General features: G+C 42.0%; 2 long non-coding RNA genes across 2 annotated transcripts; one reads left to right on the top strand and one right to left on the bottom strand.

Annotated features, from left to right (window-relative positions):
• Positions 1 to 689: 689 nt before the first annotated feature.
• LOC121137243 lies at positions 690 to 14464 on the bottom strand. The gene is made up of 3 exons (XR_005874485.1): positions 14306 to 14464; positions 3914 to 4205; positions 690 to 2272 (listed from the first exon to the last, which is right to left on the bottom strand). It is a non-coding gene; the product is annotated as an uncharacterized LOC121137243 (long non-coding RNA).
• LOC121137242 lies at positions 14453 to 19816 on the top strand. The gene is made up of 3 exons (XR_005874484.1): positions 14453 to 14645; positions 16064 to 16136; positions 19292 to 19816. It is a non-coding gene; the product is annotated as an uncharacterized LOC121137242 (long non-coding RNA).
• Positions 19817 to 20118: the final 302 nt, after the last annotated feature.

Here is a 20118-nt window from a genome sequence, read left to right as displayed (position 1 = left end):
GACGGGACCATGAGGAGGCCAGTGCATCCCTCCAAGGTTTTTGGTCAACAGATCCCACACTTTCTCTTCCTCCTCACTCAGGATGAAGGGGCAGGACTACCACAGTTGGCGAGCCTTTCACCTGACTCACCTCACAACTCCTGCGTGCCAGGCCCCGGGGAAGATGAGTGGGATTGGAAGTCCACGGTCGAGAGACTTTGATATTTCCGAGGGTGCAGAGGAGGAGGAGAAATGCCTCACTGCCTTCTGCACGGCCCGGAGTGCTGAGGACCCGAGCAGTCTGACTCCTCAGCGGGCGCCCTCTAAGACTCACCAGGTGCTGATTGTGAACCCTGGGTCACAGCACCCACTGAGGTGTCCATGCCGGAAGTTCTGATTTCGTGGGCCTGAGTTCCTGCATGCATGCAAATGCATGCACATGGATACAGGCACACATTGACAGGCTGTGAAAGCATTTAACATGAAGCTGCCAAAAGGCAGCACAGACAAAATTCTAGCCCAGCATGGGTGAAGTCTAGGTTCCATTCCCAGCCCAAACTACCAGTCTTCAGACAAAGTTACAGCACAGGAGCAAAGAGCCTCGAGGAGAAGCTCCCCTTGTTCCGGCCCCACATTTCCTACCTGCTGCAACTTCTCTCTCATTCTGACTTACCACTTCCGGTACTTTTTCCAAGCTATTTTAACTGTTATTTTATTTGGTATTTGAAATTTCATCCTGCACTGCCTAGAGTAAGTCTGAATTTCTGAGCACAAATCATCTTCTTGCCTCAGATTCCAGAATCCTGGAGTCACAGGCAGGCAGGTCAACACACATCTGGGCAGTGGGGGAAGATACAAAAAATGAGATAAAATCGGGAAGCTGCTGCTTCACTAGGGGTTAGAAGGAATGCAGTACAGTCAACCTTCTCCTCTCCCCGCCCCCTTCCTGCACCTGTACCACATGTAAGCTGAGGGGGGGGCTGTCTTGGCTACACTATAGGCTTCACAGTGGCCAAAAGTGCATCTCCAGCAGAAACAGAAGGGGAACAGACACACAGGCAGGCGCTGGCGCCAGTTTACTCCCTGATCCTTCTGCCTCCACCGCCCACGTGGGGAGTCACGTGATGTACTCCAGGCTGGGTGCTATGCAATGGCTGCAATTCCCACATTAGCCACAAGAGGGTCTTCTCTAGCGGCCCCCATTCCATAGAGGAAACAGTCACAGGACGCTGGCTCTCCCAGCTACACAGGCTAAGGTGGTGCTGCACCCATCCCTCTTGCCTGGCACTGCCCCAGGGGGCAAACTGAAGTTCTGATAGCAAAGATGGTTTCCCAACCAGACAATGCAGAAGTTCTGCTGTTGTCCAGACAGATGCAGAGGGCCCAGGCAGGAGGTGGCAGAGCACATGCGCAGAAGGCTCTCAGAGCATGGAGAGGAAATACTGAGGGACTTGACTCAGTTCAGGTGACCGGTTTAGAGATGTGATGAAGGGCGCATATGAACAACCTGGGGAGGTCCTTGATCTCCAGTCCTGGGATCTGTAGGAGATCTCGGAGGGAAGACTGTGAGAAAGGCAGGACTCTGGGGAAGCCCAGAAGGTGATAGGAAGCTGAGAAGAAGGCTCAGTCAGCAAAGCGCTCAACCTCAGGAGCCTGGAGACATCAGTTTGGATCTCTGAAATCCACGGAAAAGCCAGACACCACACTAAGACTTGCTCGTGTGGCAAAGTTCCAGGCCACCAAGAGACTGTGTCTTAAAATGTGGACTGTGCCCGAAAACCAGCGCCCAAGTTTGTCCTCTGACGTCCACACCTGCATGCTGTGCACACACACGCATCACATCCATAGCAGTGCGCACCTCCAAATGGTAATGGGGTACAGCTATATGGGTCTGTTCCCCTCACAGGCTCCCCAAAGGAAAGATGCTTCATTCTTTTTCCTTCATATCATATCATTCTGACTCCTCTACACTTATTAACTGAGCTCTTGTCCTTAGTGGCCTCAGGCTCTGGATCTGCATTGCATGGGTTTCATACTTGGAGTCAGATGTGCTCAGTTAGTAAATCCCTAACTTTCCTGTTCTTGGTGTAATCAGGAGGGCACAGTGGGGATTCTTGTGTGAAGAGTCAACACACTATATGGTTCCATGGTGGCAGGTATTTTTTCCAAAGAATTATTTTGTTTAAAACGGTTGCCATTTCATACATTTTCCTCCTTCAAAGTCCACACAAAATTTTCCAAAGGAAGAGGCACAAGGGAATTTGTAATGAGTCTTTCTCTGTCCCACCAGCTCCTAAATAATGACATGAAGACTTCTGATTAATTATGAAGTGTGGCCTTTAGCTTAGGCTTGTTCCTAACTTAACTTAAGTTAGCCCATTTATGTTAATCTACATTCTGCCCTGTGGCTGGTGGCTATTACCTCCACCCCCTGCACACCCTGCTTGCTCTGAGTGTCCTGCAAGCTTCGATCCTTTCTTCCTCTCTTCCTTTCTCTCTGTCTGGAAAGCCCATCTATCTTTCCTGACTATCTATTGGCCATTCAGGTTTTTATTACACCAATTACATACAGCAACACATCTTCACACAGTGTACAACTAGTTCATAACATACCCCTTTTGTCTAAATAAAAAGGAAATGTTTTAACTCTGATACAGTGAAGGTGTATACAATAGGGACAATTATTAAGTAAGAATTACATTTACAATGCCCAGTCCATTTGTATTAGGAAAATTTGGAGACATTATTTTATTATCTATCCTGTCTTTATAAATCTAAAGTTTTATACTTATGCCTTTTTTATCACAACTTGGTGTTCCCATCCTAAAAATATCTTTTTAGACCTTAAAACATTTTCTTAGATATACAACTTAAGTTTTTATGTCTCTCAAGCTTATATACTTTTACACCTCTTTTTGTTAGTTTTTTTAATTTGGTAACAAGGAAAACTGTAACTAAACCTACCTAGTCTTCAACCAAATTGAAGACTCAAGAAGGATATAATATTACCTGAGTAAACAAGTACAGAGCAAGCAGCTTCAAAACTATAGCAAAGACAGAAGACAGAAACAGCTGGCTTCCCGGACAGTCACCCAAGATTCCTGTGCAATGTTGGGGCATCTATCTTCCGACTACAGATTTAGAATATCTGACAGACTTTTCTTGAAGCAGGAATTTTGAAGGACTGTCCTACCTTGTCTTGGCAAAGTTCAGCAGTTTCCTTCTTTTGTGTCCTGTTTGTACAGTTTGGACAGCATACTGTCAGAAGTTGAGGCAACGGCAGTTTCTTGCCCAATGGCTAACTTTGCCATGATAAAAGCAAACTCCATATGGAAGTTCTTTGGTGCCCATAATCCTTCTAGAAGTAAATGGTGACGCCAGGAGCACATGTGTCTCACTGTCATGAAAAGCTTTATGTTATTAAAACATTTTAAATGTCATATTCTGCAGGTCTCTGAAGTGTTTAAAGACTGTCTATTTAAACTCTGTTTGACCTTGAAAACATACCTAACATGACTATAAGTTCGATTGTTATGCATGACTAACTACTAACCTGTATTATCCTGAGTAGCTTTCAAGGACTAGAACTTTATATATTTTAAATAAACGGTATAGGTACAATACCTTAAACAAGAATAGAAACATACATAGCATAACAAAAATAACCTTAAATTTATATCAATATACAAAAATCCATATCGATATAAAATAGTTGGGACCAGTGATTGCTCAAAAGTAGACTCAACAATCCACCATTTTATCCCATCATTTCTATACTGTATCTCCCCTTTTTCCTTTCAGAAGGAGACGTCTAAATTTAGTCTTCTTTGTTTATCTTTTCTCTGACGATGGCCAATAACAACTCATAACCAACTCCTTTAAATGATGACAAATATCCATAACCCATTGAATGACCAAAAACCATCCACCCTACCTCTTGGGAATGTGGGCATTGTGTTTTCTAGACTGCTTCCTGTTGTCTGGGGGTGATAGCATCTTTAGAAGACCCTGAGAAGTCCTCGGAAAACTGCTGTAACTTTTGTTGTCCAGTGTCTGTTCAGGGCTTTTCTGAAGTCCTAGTTAGAGTAGTCTCTGAGGCTGGATCATCTTAGCTAGTGACTTTGAAGTTGTTCTAGATGCAGAATTTTGAGGAAACTGCAATAGAGGCTTTCCGAGAGGCTGAATCATCTGGGCTACTTGTTTTCATTGGTATCTGGTCCTTTTTTCTGAAAACACAAACTTTTAAAGGTAAGTTATATATGGAATATGTGGTGTGCACAAGTCAGCTAAAGATGATTTTCTGTTTTCTGTTTGAGCAGGTAAAAGGTTTATGTAAATTTCTAAAGCCTGTTTGGACTGCATATCCAAACCTGTATCCATGATAGGATGGATGGTATGTAATAGGAAGTCATGAGGACTCTGTAGCCAACAAGACTTATCATGTCTCACCCAGTCTCAGAGCTGTTCCCATAGTTGAAGGATCAGCATAAACATCACCTGTCTTGTAGATTTTCTTATTTTATTTCTTTATGTCTGTAGCTAAGACTTTGAGGAAATCTCTCCCAATCAAATCTGGCCTCTATTAATTTTAAAGGAATTCACAGCTTTTCATTTCCTATGGAAACAAAAGCACAACCTCTCTCCCAATGCAACTAAGTGTATAGGCTGGTTTAATTCCACGGTCCCTTTTATAATCCACTGTCTCTCAGTAGCTGCCATTCGCTGTTTACTAACATTTACAATTTAACATTAACAAAGAACCATATAAGGTCCAAACTCCCTGTGTTATAATACTTTGCATCCTTACATGGCTTTATTTTTAAAGCTTTTTCTTTAAAGATTTCACTTGACTATTTTTAAACTTTTTTTTTCATAACGGTCTATACCCATTTTCCTTTCTTTCTTCAGCACCTAAGCACCTTAAAAATACTGCAATCAGTTCAGAGTTTTGCTTGGATTGAACCTGGCTTATTAAGTGTCTGTTGTGTTTTTAACCACATGAGCCAAACGTTAAACCCACCGTGGCTCTTCACATGGTGATGGCTGGCTCAAGCCTGCAGGTGGCAGCAGGAAGCCATGTTCTCTATGCTGTGGAGTACCTGAGAGACTGCAGGGATAGCTGCAGTCTGGCTTCATGTTTGTGTGTTCGGAACTTTTAAAAAAGCTTTCTCGGGTCCTATGTGGAAATACATGCCTCATGTTGGATACCATATGAGTCTTTCTGTGTCCTTCCAGCTCCAAAATAATGACATGGAGACTTCTGATTAATCATGAAAGCACAACCTATGGCTTAGGCTTATTCCTAACTAGTTCTATAGCTTAAATTAACCCATTTATATTAATCTACATTCTGCCACGTGGCTTTTGGCTGTTACCACTTCTCCTGCATATTCTGATTGCTTTGCTCTGTGTCTCCTGACATCTCCTGTGTGATTTGATCCTTTCTTCATCTTCCTCTCTCTCTGCAAGGGAGGCCCGCCTATCTTTTCTGCCTAGCTATTGGCCATTCAGCCTTTTTTTTAAACCAATCACATCGACACATCTTCACACAGTGTACAAATATTTTGCAACAGGAACTCCTATAAAACACAGTGGAAAAATTGTGATCCACAGTGTAGAAATGCTGGAAATTTGTCAAGCAGCAATTGTCTTCATGCTGTCCACGCCATATTTCTTCTTCCTCTTTTAAAAATATTTTATTTAAATTAGAAACAAGCTTGCTTCACATGTCAATCCAAGATCCCTCACCCTTCTCCCCCGCCCCCCACTACCCCTAAACCCCCCACCAAATCCCGACTCTGCTCCCCAAGGAGGGTGAGGACCTCCATGGGGGATATCCAAAGTCTGTCATATCATGTGAGGCAGGGCCTAGGCCCTCCCCCATGTGTCCAGGCTGAGAGAGCATCCCTCGATGTGGAATGGGCTCCCAAAGTCCATTTGGATGCCAGGGATAAATACTGATCTACTGCCCAAGGCCCCATAGATTGCTGAGGCCTCCTTGCTGACACCCAAATTTAGGGGGGTCAGGATTAGTCCCATGCCGACCTCTCAACCATCAGTCTGGGGTACATGAGTTCCCCCTTGTTCAGGTCAGCGGTTTCTGTGGGTTTCACCAGCCCGGTCTTCACATTTCTTCTTATCTGTACAAATTGTTCCACGGACATGTCTTGATTTTGCATTCTTCGCATGCTTGTGGAAGGATTTCTACAGATAATTATTGCATGGATAGACCCCTGATCATCTTGCCAACAAAGTTTACAGGACTTATTATGAAATATGTGTTTGTTTATGGAAGATTTGGCGGTATAAAGACAGGGCCTAATGTATTGGAAAATTTTAAGAGTGTTTTGTTTGTTTTAGGTCAGTTTCCTATTACAGATACCTGAGTCTAAAAACACAAAGTATCTTTGCAGACCAAGCTGGACTCAGACCCACAGAGATAGATCAACTGGCTTTTGCATTTTGAATGCTGGCATTAAAGGCATGTGTATCCACTTCCTCCTTCCTACAAAGTTCTGTAAGGCAGACCAGTCTCTATTCTCTCTTTATTCTTGTGGGTATCAAGAGAATCAACAGCTCCCTCAGAAAGAGTGGGAGTTACAATGAGCTGGATGTGGCATGGTAGTCAGCTTTCTTTAATGAAAACTCCTGAGATCACTAGAGTATAAAGAGAAACGGTCTACTTTGTCTCACAGTGCTGGAGGCTTCAGCCCACAGTGACTTGATCCTGTGGATTTTTGTCCTGTGGTGAGAGAGGGTATCACTCAGGAACACTGAGTGGAGCCGTTAGCTTCTTCATGGTCTGAGCAAACAAGAGAGAGGGAGTGAGTTCAAGTGGCAGGGTGCTTGCTTTGCACACACAAGCCCTTGCCTCTCCAGCGTCTCATCACCTGTGTGGTACTTTGGGCCCATAATCTCTGGGTTTGGTAGGTGGAGGCAGGAGACCCAGAAGGTAAGAGACATCCTTAGCTACAGGGTCAGTAGCAAGAAATCTTGCCTGTCTAAAGACAGAACGATAAAGAATAGGCTTGGTCCCTTCAAGGGCATGCTTCCGGTGACCCAAAGGCCAGGCACATTTTTAAAGGGTCCATAACCTTGTAATAGAGCTTAGCTGAGAACGAACCCTGAAACACATGGAGTTGTGCAAGCATTCCCAATCTAAATACAACATATAGATGGGTCTTTTTCATGGAAATTTGATGTTTACACATGTAAGCATCCAGTCCCTCTGCTTGGTTCTGCTTAAGCAAATGCTGTGTAGCCTGCCCTGGTCCTCAACTTCTACCACCAGCTTCAATAAGTACGTTGTACCCAAAGTTCAAGCACTAAATTCTAGTTTGAACTCCCTGTATCTAATTTCTATGTCAGTTTTGTGTGTCAGTACTGAAGGTGTTGATCATTCTTGGGAGTTTTCTGGTAGAGTCTTTCAATGTCACTCATAGAATCGTATACTGTGCAAGTAAAGACACTTTGATTTCTGCCTTTCTTATTTGTATCCCTTTTATTTCCTTCATTTGTCTTATTGCCACAGCTAACACTTTGGGCAGAATATTGGATGAGAGTGGAGAAAGTGAGCATCCTTATTTTATTCTAGATTTTAGTAATAATGGTTTGATTTTCTCCCATTTGGTGTAACATTGGTTATTGGTTTGCCTTACAAAGCTGTTTCTATCTTGAGATATCTTGCTTCTTTTCCTCACATCTCCCAGGCCTGTATCATGAAGGTGTCATGGCTAAAGAAACTCCAATTTAATCCAGACATCCATCTTAGTCCCCACTAGCCATTTGTCTCTGACTCCAGCCCCTGGAAGATAAGTTCTCAGTGAACCCCCACCCAGAAGTGTACAGCCTTGACCATCTACCTGTTATGATATGGCTAAATTCTTTTTTGGCTTCTGTGGCTTGCTTAGGCAGAAACCCAAGGATTGTTTTCAGTTGCCTTGATCACTTAGCACAGCAAGAGAAGACCCTGTTTTTTTGTTTGTTAGTTAGTTTGTTTGTTTGTTTGTTTTTATGGATATTGAAGATCTTCTTGTAGTTTTCGCCTTTAAAATCCCTTTTCTCAACCCCCTTCTCACAGAACTCTCAAGTTTGGTTCAGAGACTGTCATCCTGCTAGCAACCAACCAATGAATCCTTTCGTTATAGTTGGATTGGGCCTATGGTCTTTTCCCAGTGGTCACAAACTCCATAACAAAAGGACAGTGAATTTTATCAAAAGTTTCGGTGCCTGAACTGGGAACTTGGGCTTATTTATTTGATTATTATGTTCATCGGCTTGGGTATACTAAAATTGAATCTCTGGGATGAATCCATCTTCCTCATATGGAATTACTGTTTTGTTTTCTTCAAACCCATTTGAAAGTATTTTATGATCAATTTTTGTATCTCAGTCCATCAAAAACTATCTGCATGTTCTTGGGTCAATTTAACATAAGCATGTTCTCAAATTTGTGCATTCTTTCAAATTTAAAGTAAAAGGTCCATTTGGGTTTTGTGATTCCTGATATATTTATGTCACATTTGCATATTTTTGTGCCTTTAGACATCCATACCATTTCTTTTTGAGGTCACATACTATTTCCTGTGATTTCCAAAGGACTATTTCATAAGTTAATGTCACTTTGGAACATGCCTAATTCATGTTTACAATCTTTTCAATTGTAAACTTTCTTCTGTTCACATATGACTTGTACCTTTCCAATTAGCAATATACTGATACTGATCTGTATTTCATTATGGGAGAATTTTCATTATTATAAACACATGTAGATTTAAATTTGACTAATGTATAACTATCACACAAAAGTTTAACTAGCAACCAGCCCACTCATTCACTGATTTAAAAATAATTCTGAGGCCTTCCAGGCCCCAACCTCCAGCAATCCCAGTTTCAGGTGAGCTTGGGTCTCCGGGGGGATACTCCCCATCCTGCGCCCAACACCCATCCCCTCCATCTTCCTGGGGCTGCTCCTGGCATCCAGAAGACCTGCCCACACAGGAAAGACTTCAGCCCTCCCAGGCAGGCCCCAACCTCCAGCAATCCCAGCTTCAGGAAAGATATCAGCCCTTCCAGGCCCCAACCTCCGGCGAACCCAGCTTCAGCTTCAGCTTCAGTGTCAGCGTCCCCAGCTTCAGCTTCAGGAAGGAAGGAGACCAGAGGAGACAAAGACCCCACCTGCACCCACTGGAAGAAGAGATGGGAAGAAGACAGAATAAGAGCACACTCAGCAATAGAAAGACCAACATGACTCCACCAGAATCTAGAGAACCAATGCCAGCAAGACCTGAAAAGCACTACATAGACGAAGCAGGGGAGACAGACTTTAAAAATTATTTTATGATGATAATAGAGACCCTCAAAGAGGAAATGAGGAAAACCCTTAAAGAAATAGAAGAAAAAACAAACAAAAAATCCATGAAATAGGGGAAAAATTCAAGAAATAAACAAATCTCTCCAAGAATCTAAAGAGTACCAAGAAAAAACAACCAAACAAATGAAGGAAACAACTCAAACAGTTGAAGGATTGAAAGCTGAAATAGAAACAATAAAGAAAACACAGAACGAGGGGATGCTGGAAATAGAAAAGCTGGGTAAATGATCAGGAACTACAGATGCAAGTGTCACCAATAGAATACAAGAGACAGAAGAGAGAATCTCAGGTGTTGAAGACTCATTAGAAGATATACAGTCATCAACCAAAGAAAATCTCAAAACCAACAAATCCTTGACACAAAATATCCAGGAAATATGGGACACCGTGAAGAAGCCAAATCTGAGAATAATAGGTATAGAAGAAGGCAAAGAAATACAGCTCAAAGGTACAGAAAACATATTCAACAAAATCATAGAAGAAAACTTCCCTAACCTAAAGAAGGATATGCCTATGAAAATACAAGAATCTTACAGAACACCAAATAGGCTGGACCAGAAAAAGAAGTCACCTCACCATATAATAATCAAAACATCAAACCTACAGAATAAAGAGAAAATATTAAGAGCAGCTAAAGAAAAATGCCAAGTAACATATAAAGGCAGACCTATCCAAATTATACCTGACTTCTCAATGGAAACGATGAAAGCCAGAAGATCCTGGACAGATGTCCTATAAACGCTAAGGGAACAAGGATGCCAGCCCAGACTACTATATCCAGCAAACCTTTCAATTACCATAGATGGAGAAAACAAAATATTCCATGACATAGCCAGATTTAAACAATACGTATCCATGAATCCAGCTCTACAGAAAGTGCTAGAAGGAAAACCTAGACTCAATGAAGATAACTACACTCACAAAGACACAGACAATAGATAATCCTACTTTACCAAACACCAAAAGAAAAAGGGAGGAGAACCTACACAAAATAACTCCACTACCAATAAATCAAGCACAAACAAGAATCATCAATCAATGGTCATTAATATCCCTCAATGTCAACAGTCTCAACTTGCCTATAAAAAGACACAGACTAGCAGAATGGATACAAAGACAGAACCCAACCTTCTGCTGCATACAAGAAACACATCTCAACATCAAACACAGATGTTACCTCAGAGTAAAGGGTTGGGAATGGGAAAAGATTTTCCAATCAAACAGACCCAAGAAACAAGCAGGTGTAGCAATCCTAATATCTAACAAACTAGACTTCAAATTAAAATCAATCAAAAGAGATGAAGAAGGACATTTCATATTCATCAAAGGAAAAGTCCACCAAGAAGAAGTCTCAATTTTGAACATCTACACCCCAAATACAAAGGCACCTACATTCGTGAAAGTAACATTACTAAAGCTCAAATCACACATAAAATCTCACACACTAATAGTAGGAGACTTCAACACTCCACTCTCACCGCTATATAGGATCTCCAGACAGAAACTTAACAAAGAAATAAAAGAACTAATAGAAGTTATGACCCAACTGGGTTTAACAGACATTAATAGAACATTCCACCCAAACACAAAGGGATATATCTTCTCAGCACCACATGGAACCTTGTCTAAAATTGACCACATAATAGGAAGCATAGCAAATCTCCACAGATAAAAAAAATGGAATAACCCCCTGTATCTTATCAGACCACCATGCATTAAAATTAGAATTCAACAATAACACAAATCACAGAAACCCTACAAACTCATGGAAATTGAAATAAAAAAAAGAAATTAAAGACTTCCTGGAATTCAATGAGAATGAAGACACAACATACCCAAACTTATGGGACACTCTGAAAGCAGTGCTGAGAGGAAAGTTCACAGCACTAAGTGCCCACATGAAGAAACTGGAGAAAGTCACACTAGAGAATTAATAGCACAGCTGAATGTTCTAGAAAAAAAAGAAGCAAACTCACCCAGGAGGAGCAGATGCCAGGAAATAATCAAATTGAGGGCTGAAATCAATCAAGTAGAAACCAGGAAAACATTGAGAAGAATCAATGAAACAAAGAGTTGGTTCTTTGAGAAAACCAACACAATAAACAAACCTCTGTCCAAACTAACCAAAAGACAGAGAGAGAGAGAGAGAGAGAGAGAGAGAGAGAGAGAGAGAGAGAGAGAGAGAGAGAGAGAGCATGCTAATTAACAAAATCAGAAATGAAAAGGGGGACATAACAACAGACACTGAGGAAATCCAGAGAATCATCAGGGCATACTTTGAAAATCTGTACTCCACAAAATTCGAAAATTTAAAGGAAATGGACAATTTCCTGGATAGGTATCATTTGCCAAAACTAAATCAAGAACAGATAAACAATCTAAACAGATCTATAACCCTTAATGAAATAGAAGCAGTCATCAAAAGTCTCCCAACCAAAAAAAAAAAAAAAAAAAAGCCCAGGCCCAGATGGCTTCAGTGTAGAATTCTACCAGAAATTCAAAGAAGAGCTAATTCCAATACTCACCAAAGTATTCCACACTGTAGAAGCATGAGGCTCACTGCCAAACTCTTTTTACGAGGCTACAATTGCCTTGATACCCAAGCCACACAAAGACACAACTAAGAAAGAGAACTATAGACCAATTTCCCTCATGAGCATCGATGCAAAAATACTCAATAAAATACTAGCAAACCGGATTCAAGAATACATCAGAAAAATCATCCACCATGATCAAGTAGGCTTCATCCCAGGAATGCAGGGATGGTTCTACATTAGAAAATCTATCAATGTAATCCACCATATAAACAAACTGCAAAAGAAAAAACACATGATCATCTCACTAGATTCTGAAAAAGCCTTTGACAAAATCCAGCACCCCTTCATGATAAAGGTCCTAGAGAGATCAGGGATAACAGGAACATACCTGAACATAATAAAAGCAATATACAGTAAATCAACAGCTAACATCAAACTAAATGGAGAGAAACTCAATGCAATTCCTCTAAAATCAAGAACAAGATAAGGCTGTCCACTCTCTCCATATCTCTTCAATATTGTACTTGAAGCTCTAGCTACAGCAATAAAACAACAAAAGGAGATCAAGGGAATACAAATAGGAAAAGAAGAAGTCAAGCTTTCACTATTTGCAGATGATATGGTAGTTTACATAAGTGACCCAATAAATTCCACAAGGGAACTCCTAGAGCTGATAAACACCAAAGCGGCAGGATACAAGGCTAACTCAAAAAAATCAGCGGCCCTATTATATACAGATAATAAAGTGGCTAAGAAAGAAATCAGAGAAACATCACCCTTTACAATAGCCATAAACAGCATCAAATATCTGGGGATAATGTTAACCAAGGAAGTGAAAGGCCTATATATCAAGAACTTTGAGTCTTTAAAGAAAGAAATAAAAGAGGATACCAGAAAATGGAAAGATCTCCCATGCTCTTGGATTGGTAGGATCAACATAATAAAAATGGCTATCTTGCCAAAAGCAGTCTACAGATTCAATGCAATCCCTATCAAAATTCCGGCACAATTCTTCACAGACCTTGAAAGAACAATAATCAACTTTATATGGAAAAACAAAAGGCCCATGATAGCCAAAACAACCCTATACAATAAAGGAACTTCAGGAGGCATCACCATACCTGACTTCAAGCTCTATTATAGAGCTATAGTCCTGAAAACAGCTTGGTACTGACACAAAAATAGACAAGTAGACCAATGGAACCGAATTGAAAACCGTGATTTTTAACCCACACACCTATGAACACTTGATTTTTGACAAAGAAGCTAAAACTATACAATGGAAAAAAGAAAGCATCTTCAACAAATGCTGCTGGCATAACTGGATATTGGTATGCAGAAGACTGCAGATAGATCCATGTTTATCGCCTTGTACAAAACTTAAGTCCAAATGGATCAAAGATCTCAACATAAATCCAACCACACTGAAACTCTTAGAAGAGAAAATGGGAGATACTCATCAACGAGTTGGTACAGGAGACCACTTCCTGAATATAACACCAGTGGCACAGACACTGAGATCAACAATTAACAAATGGGACCTCCTGAAACTAAAAAGCTTCTGTAAGGCAAAGGACACTGTCAACAAGACTAAAAGGCAGTCCACAGAATGGGAAAAGATATTCACTAACCCCACATCTGACAGAGGGCTAATCTCCAAAATTTACAAAGAACTCAAGAAGCAAGTCTCTAAAACACCAAAGGATACAATTAAAAGGTGGGGTACAGAACTAAATAGAGAATTCTCAATAGAGGAGTCTAAAATGGCTGAGAGACACTTAAGAAAGTACTCAACATCCTTAGCCCTCAGGGAAATGCAAATCAAAACAACTTTGAGATTCCATCTTATTCCTGTCAGAATGGCTATAATCAAAAACACCAAAGACAATTTATGCTGGAGAGGATGTGGAGAGAGGGGAACACTACTCCACTGCTGGAGGGAGTGCCAACTAGTACAGCCACTTTGGAAATCAGTATGGAGATTCCTCAGGAAAATGGGAATCAATCTACCACAAGACTCAGCAATTCAACTCTTAGGCATATATCCAAAAGAGGCAAATTCATCCAACAAGGGCATCCTCTCCACTATGTTCATAGCAGCATTATTTGTAATAGCCAGAACCTGGAAGCAACCTAGATGCCCCTCAACTGAAGAGTGGACAGAGAAAATGTGGTACATTTACACAATGGAGTATTACTCAGCAGAAAACAATCAATGGAATCTTGAAATTTGCAGGTAAATGGATGGCACTAGAATAAACCATCCTGAGTGAGGTAATCCAGTCACAGAAAGACAAACATGGTATGTACTCACTCATATATGGATTTTAGACATGGACCAGGATAGTACCAGTCTGCACTTCCATTGACAAAGAGTCTGGGAAACAGGAAAGAACCTAAAAGATATGCATACTACCCAAGAGGCTTTTGTTGCCGCAGCGCCCTCTGCAGCTCGAAGCAGGTGGTGCAGATATGCTAGGTGGCACAGTTGGAAAGAGAAGCTCTTCCGCCCCTGCTTTCAACGGCTTCCCTGCAAGCCAGTGTGCACGCGCACCAGGAGGGCTCGCGACCAGCAGTCAGAGGGTCGTTATTTTGGTGCTGAAGGTGTGAGGGGTCCGGACTGAGTTGAAAACGCCCAGCCCTAGGGTACCATCTGGAGATGTTCTGTCACTTCAAGGATACTGAAAGCGGGAAGAGTCACTTGAGGGAGTATCCGCTGTCATTGCCTCTGGATGGTTTTGCGACTTGGCTCACAGGTATTGGTGACCCCCTTCTTGAGCCTGTCTGCTCCCTTTCCCATATTTCAAAAGTCCGAGTTCTAGCTCCACAAATAAGGAGTCGCTAAAGCCAGGCGTGGCCAGACTGGACTCTTCCCATCCCAGAATTGAGCATGTCATTAGTTTCAGGTCCACAAACACGCAACACTAAAGCCGCTTACCCAGACTTAGTTAGTCCTTCCTTTTAGCTTCACCAGTGAGCAGTACCTACAGGCAGACACAATACGACTGTCCTGTCCCCTCCCCAGACTTCAGTTAAGTCCCGCTTGTACCTCCTGGATATCCTTGGAGTCCGGCAGCTTCCCTCGAGGCTTCGGCGTCCCTTACGAGTGCAGGAGACGCCTACACGTGTTCAATTATCTACTCTCATTTCCTCCACAACATTTTCTACGCAGGAAACCATAGAGTGCATTCATAAAAGTTGAAATAGGCGGGGAGACAGCCCAAATACCTTAAAATACTTTAAATGAAAAGTCAACTCCTTACCATGACCTGTGACATTCGTTTCTACTGATCCAGACTCCTCTGCCACTCCAGCCTGGCCCTGCCATCCATTTCTCGCTCTCTGTGCTTCAGGTATACTCAGTGAGAAAGCAGCTCGGCTCTCGCTCTCCACGTTGACCCCTGGAATGACTGAAGTTCCTGTTGCCTAGTCCTATAGGAACCTGGCACTTTCTAATGATGGAATTTATGGCAGTTTGGTGAAGATTAAAACCACTGTGTAGTGACAGTACTTAATTTGAGCATTTCCAGCGAGGGTCTATGCATTCATTCTTATATAATGTTTTCATTCATGTTTACAGTTAGCACAGAAAGCACAAGTTTCCTTGTATTTTCATGACCGGTATCATTACACTTTGATCGAGTTCACTCATCTCTGTCCTTTGCACCTCCCACCATTTCCTTTCCCTGATTGATTGACCTTATGCATTCGTGTCATGTATTTGTATGTATGTGTGTGGGTATTGTATATACTTAAATTCAGATTCCACACGTTTGAAATACTACTTGCTTGCTTGCATCCCAGTTACCCCCTCCCCTACTTTTAGACCCTTTCTTCCTCTGACATGGTCCCCCTTCTGAACTCTTGTCCACTATGTCACCTTAGTATTTGAAGCCAGGATGATTTTTAATCAGGGACACAGAAGTTCTGTCCACCCCTAGTTTGGGGTATTGCTTATTGGTAGAGACCCTGCCTTGTATCTATTTCAAGATATGGAAACAGGAAGAAGGAAGTAGAGGTGGTTATTAGGAGGTGTATAGATTGAGCAGCAAAAGACAGAGCAGAGAGAAAGGACGTGCCATGTGGGCTTGGGTGTCCATCATAAATATGCCTTCAACCCCTAAGGAGGACACTGGTGACATGCAATCTGAATAACCACAGGCCTTTGTCACAGGTGGAAAGACTATGTCCAATACATAGCAGATGCCTGGGACTCATTTTGCTGATTTCAAAGTTCCTTTGGAACGGTAAGTGAAAGTTAACCGAGGATTCTTTCAGAAATCTAAATTCCCCATGTAGAATGCTCTCCATTTGCCCTTTTTATAGTAAAGTGACTGTGTTATTACTTTACTAACCAGAAATAAAACTCACAGATCAATATGGTCTACTTTCATGTAATCATAGGAAAAGACATCATTCCAATGATCAAACTGTAGCATAAGGTATAAATTAAATTTATGCTAATATTTTTCAGTGTATGAATATGTAGGCTTGATTACACTAGAAACATAAATAGGACAGTACTCCCTGAGTAAAAACTGTGTTTGCTATTGGAAATTCATTTAAAATGAAAAGTGTGAGGAATAAAACTTTAAGAACATTTATGAAATTGGTTTAGGTTCTAAAGCAGACATAAATAGAGCAATTTTGAGCCTATTTTAATGCTGACATTCTGAACTTATTTGGGTATGGGACATAAATGAGTACCCAAGTGCATGCGCGCGCGCGCGTGCACACACACACACACACACACTATATTAGTCTACGTGCTCTAGAAGTACAGGTTCTATATAAAGAATCTGTATGGGGCTGGAGCAATGTCTCAGAGGTTAAGAGCATTCCCAGCAACCACAAGGTGGCTCACAACCATCTGTAATGAGATCTGGTGCCCTTTTCTGACATGAAGGCAGACATACAGCCAGAACACTGTATACATAATGAATAAATAAATAAAAATCTTTTTTAAAATTCTGTAAAAAAAAAAAGAATCTGTATGTCCATCTGTCTATCTAAATGAATTTATTAGAATAGCTTTCTGACTGTGGTCCAGTTAGTCCAACAATTCCTGTCTTCCAACAGAAGGTTCAAGAATCCAGTTGTTATTCAAACCACAAGGCTTAATGGTCTTCAGTGTACACTGGAATCTTGAAGAAATAGGTTCTAATACTTGTAAAGGAATGGGTTTGTTATCGAGAGCAAGATGGAGCAGGCAAATAGGGAACTTCCACCTCCCATGTCCTTTGTATAGACTGCCAGCAGAAGGTGTGGTCCAGACAAAAACATGTCTTCCCACCTCAAAAGATCTGGGTTGTGGGTGTATATTTCCACCTCAAAGATCTGGATTCAAATTGGGTCTTCCAATGTCAAAAGATTTAGTTAAGGCAACATCCTCACAGGAGGTGTACCCAGCCACTTGGGTTTTAGTTCATTTAAATGTAGTCAAGTTGACAACCAGGAATAGCCTCCACAAGTCCACCCTGTGTAAACTTGGCAACCATATCTCCTTATGTCCTACTTAATTTCCAAATGAAAACAATAACCAGGTCATAATTATGCCTTATGTGATATAACTATACTTTATACAACTGCAATGCATTATAAATTTAGAATAGGGATCCATGTCCTTTGAGGGGCATTCTTTCAGTATCTCAAGTTAAATAAGAAGACCACTGATATGCTTTTAATTGGTACTGAATAACAACATAAAAATGAGGAAAGAAAACACAAATATCTGTACAAACACACTTTAACCAAATAAGGCAGAAACACTCAAGTCCATTATAATCTGCATTTCTGAAACTGGTCAGTGGCCCAAGTTGGTATTTATAACTACCTTCTTCTGCTGCCCACTCTGTATTCTCTCCACCCTCAGCAAGCCCTCAGTAGGTCTTGGCTGTTTTCCTGGAGGAGTGACACATACCTTCATTCCTGAAGCATTTGTGCCCTTTGTCATCCTGCATGGAATATGGTAGTTTCCCATTGACTTTAATCTCAGAATATGTGTCTTTCTATGAAGAGACACCATGACCATGGCAACTCTTACAAAGAAAAAATTTAATTGGGGTGGCTCTCTTAATGTTTCAGAGCTTCAGTCCATTATCATCATGACAAGCATGAAGGCAGATGTGATGTATGAGTAGTTGAGAGTCCTGTATCTTTCAGGCAACTGAAACATTGGATGGTATCCTGAGCATAGGCAATCTCAAAGCTCATCCCCACAGTGACCCACTTCCTCTAACAAGGCCATACCTACCCCAACAAAGCCACACCTCCTAAAGTGTCACTCCCTTTGGGGGCCATTTTCTTTCAAACCACCACAATTTGGCAGCACCAAAAGGTGCCCTAGAGGATATCCAGATATAATCTTTCTTGCCTCTGTTGTGGTTAGGCAATCCAATCATCATCCCTATGTCCTGCCTGCAATCATGACCTTAATTTCTTCTATATCACTATGTATGGAGAAGAGAAGTGTGCTGTATTTATATGGATGGAACAGTCTTCGTGGGCAGAAAGGATATTTCCTAAAACCATATGTTGTTAGTTTAAGAAGTCAAATTATGAAAGAGAACATGATAAAAATGCAAAGTCATTGGGATTCCTCCCATGATGCCTTCTTTCACAATACCATCACAAAGGGGATGCAAGGTCTCCCTGTCCCCCTTCTGCCTCCACGTGGCTTCCCCTCCTTCCAACTGCCACCAATGGCCCCATAGACCTCATGTCTCACAAGTGCCTTAAACTCCACATGCCAGCACTGAACGCCCTTCCAAAGTCAGTGCTCCTCTAGACGCCCTGCTCATGCTCATGGGAGGATCACTGCCATCCCCATGAGCCCAACTGCAAGCCTGCCCTGTCACAGACTCTCAACCTCTAGTCCTCATTCCCTGAGTCTCTGAAATCCCACATTCCCACACACGCAGCCTCTCATCATCATTGTTAGCAGCTCCCAAACCTTCCCTAACCCCACCTCAGCCAGCCTTGCAAGCCCCTCATTTTAGCTTCTGGGGTCCGCTCCAGTCACTTTATTGTTCTGCACAAACAACCTGAAGAGCCCTCCCTTCCCTCAAAAGCACCGCTGTTCTTCCTGCACACACCCGACAATGGAGACCGAGGCTCTGATGGGCCATGTGGACACATCTAGCCATCCTTTTCTGGTCCCAACCACAAATCCCAGCCAGGAGGAAGGCTCACTACAGGAGCGCAGTGCACCTGGCCAATGCTGACCCCTCCCCCATGAGATTCCCCTGGGGTCCCTCTTTCCAACCACCATAAGTCACCTCAGGTGTGAGCCCTCTTCCTCTGAACCCTCTTGCTCTGTATTTACCTCCTGAAGAATATAAGGCATGCTGCCTGATGTGAACAAGTGCTCACTTTCTGTGTGATCTCCCATTTGTGTCCCCAGGAACACGCAAACAGTAGTGATCTATACAAGTGAACAGAAAAGGACGAAGGCACAGGAGCCTGCCTCCCAGGTCAGCACATGCCGAGATCCGAGTTCAGGTGTCTGTGATCTCTCCAAATGCAAATAAAACACCTGACTGTGGCTACAGCTGTCACACCCCAGACAGCAGCTTGTTCTGTGAGTTTCAGGTCTTGAAACAACAGAAACACCCAGAAGTACTCTCAGGAAGGAACGGCATTTCCGTGAAGGTCCTCGAAGGGTGCACGTTGTGTACAAACACTTGAAGAGATGATGGAGGAGCTCTTGGGTGTGCACAAAGCCAAGTGCTGCCCCCTGAAGGAAAAAGTGCAATCATCGGAATGAACTCTCTTGGTTTATTTAAGTGCTTCATGTACACAGCTTTTAGGCACATGTCCGTACCTGTCCTATGACAGCTATCCTTTACCCTAACCTCAGTGGGAACAGGAATGCTGAAGAATTGCTTTTAATAACAGATGAAGATTAAAAATGTTTTAAAGCCCTCAACGTTGGGACACAAGCAGTCATGTGTGCTCAGGGACAAAAGAGATGGAATGGCTTGACTCTGCTAAGAGAAAGACTTGGCCAGTGTGCTTCTAAGAGATGGGGAAGAGGACGCCCGCCCTCGGGGAGGTCAGATTTGCTTACATGGATCCAGCCTAGGGTGAGCAGCCCCAGTTCTTCCTGCATACAAAATGGATCTTCCTCACATTCCCGTGACAATAATCAGACTCTCTGTTCTGCTTGGGACGATCGCATATATTGTGATTTCCTCCTCTTTCACGTGTTGAGAGAAAAGAATTATTCAC

Source organism: Mesocricetus auratus, unplaced genomic scaffold (genome assembly GCF_017639785.1).
Source record: "Mesocricetus auratus isolate SY011 unplaced genomic scaffold, BCM_Maur_2.0 Super-Scaffold_100676, whole genome shotgun sequence".
Taxonomy (NCBI): domain Eukaryota; kingdom Metazoa; phylum Chordata; class Mammalia; order Rodentia; family Cricetidae; genus Mesocricetus; species Mesocricetus auratus.
The sequence above is the reverse complement of the archived record's forward strand: the minus strand, read 5'-3'. Positions and strand labels throughout refer to the sequence as shown.